Genomic DNA, 2,199 nt, shown 5'->3' with positions numbered 1-2,199 from the left:
GAATTTAGGAGTGAACTTTAGCTTTATTTAGTATTCCTTCCTCATTCACACATTTCCAAGTATTTGAAAATATTTCCTTTCCACAAGAAAATAAAATATATATAAAGATTTACGGCTTTGTGAAACTTCTTTTTTTTAGTTTATGCCGTTGAAATAAATAAAATAAAATTGTCGGTTTTGTTTACACGTTTATTGGGCCGCATGCGGCCCGCAGGCCGCGGGTTGAACATCCCTGAGATACACTAAAAATTCGGTGAATTTTATTATATTCTTCGATGAATATTCTTCTCATATATCAGAAACAACAAAATCATATAGCAAAATCAATGTTATTTTTTTGTTTTTTTNCATATTTATTTTCTACAATATTTAATTTAAACTATAATGAAACAATAAATATAAATAATAATTTATAGATTTCTGTGCTGTATTTTTCAAGATGTTCTAACAAGAAGAGGTCACGACGTGGTTCTCGCAGATTTCAATAATACTGTTTGTCTGGATAAGCTGTTGTATGACGTTTGTTAGCAAAGGAAAAAGCGAGTTTCTCAAATGTTTTCAAGAAAATCAAAGCTAATAAATTCCAAGCGATTTATGAATAAATTTTTCAGAAAATATTTTCCTAAAGATTTCTTGGTTAATCATAGTGCTCATATTTGGCCTTGTGTCTTACTCATATTTGGTTAACATATCTATGATTTTTTTTCAAATCAGTGAAATTTTTTCTTGAAATAGTTGAAAATTACATGGGTTTATACATTTTGTCAATTTATTGTCTATTAAAAACGTGAATTTTCTTTGAAGATTTGTTTTCGTAATTTTTATTTGTTAAAAATAAATTCGAATTTGAAATATAACATTTGGCAGTGTAAGAATATTATGAATAACTTGAAATTCTAAGCAATTAAATATTAAAAAAATTAATAATTAGGACTCTCAATATCACTTTAAATGGTTATATGTGACAGTAGACAATAAACTTTGAATCTCGATTCTCCGGATTCTTACTGTTCCTATCATAAGTATATTTTCTTTTCTTGGTTAATAAAACAAATGAATAGTAAATTAGATCAAAGTTTTAACTTAAAAACAGCAAAAATACTGTACAAACTATAAAATACTTATTTGAGTTTTAAAAACAAACTTTACATGTATTTTTAATTCAAATGAAAATTATTTATTTTAACAAAAAACTCCCGAAAACAAATTTTAAAGGGAAAGAAAACGAAAACTTTTAATAGAAAATAAATAGCAGAAATGAATAATTTTATGTAATTTATAATTATTTCATGTAATCGTGGCATTGATTTGAATTTAATCTTTGCTAACCACCGATCTGCCAAATATGATATGAATAACACACGCTACTATTAAACCAGACAATCTTCAATGAGAGACTTCTTAAAATTTACTTATCGTTCGTTCGGGATTTTGGAAGTTTGATGTTCTTGAAAACAGTTGATAAGCTTACTTTCTCACTTTACTCAAAAAAATTTCCACTAATACTTAGCTACAGAAACAGTATTATCGAAATCTGTCGGAACACGTGATCTTCTCTTGAAGTAGATAATCTGAAATATAAGTTATAAGTTTGAAATTACACTATTTAAATGTTCAGTTTCTTATACTAAATTGAATTTTGTATAAAAAAATTCTAAAATCAGTTCCAATAAATTAAAGTTTTAATAATTCAAATGAATATAAAATTGAATCTTTTGCAACGTTGCTATCCAAAGTTTCTCTTACTGGTTTGAAGTATAGTGACAAAAGTTTTGTACTGATTAAATATTTTTATTCGGTGAATGAAATTTTAAATCTATTAAGTATATAACTGTTTTATTTTAAACTCTTCTCACCTTGTGGGCACTAAAATGGCCTTTTTTCTATAACCACCGTTAGTTCAACCAGGCTCACAATGAGAGTGGCGGGGTAGTGAGTGGAAGACGGGACTCAATATATCAGGTGCATACCGCTTATTCTTGCATGGTTTGTCTGGATACGATCCCGAGTCCCCCAGAACTGGAGACTAACGCCTTAACATCCTCACCAAATATAGGGGAGACCGGGGCAAGATCGGCATGTTAAGCTTTACTTAAATTTTGTGTAATAAATACTGCTGTAAACTGAAAAAAAAGCTTTGCATATTGTCTATTGGAATGTTACCTTACTATAGAACTGGTTAAAATCAGTTTGGAAATA

The sequence above is a fragment of the Centruroides sculpturatus genome, unplaced genomic scaffold (assembly GCF_000671375.1).
Source record: "Centruroides sculpturatus isolate CEXI.00-Female unplaced genomic scaffold, Cexi_2.0 scaffold1433, whole genome shotgun sequence".
Classification (NCBI taxonomy): domain Eukaryota; kingdom Metazoa; phylum Arthropoda; class Arachnida; order Scorpiones; family Buthidae; genus Centruroides; species Centruroides sculpturatus.
This window is presented reverse-complemented; position numbering follows the sequence as displayed.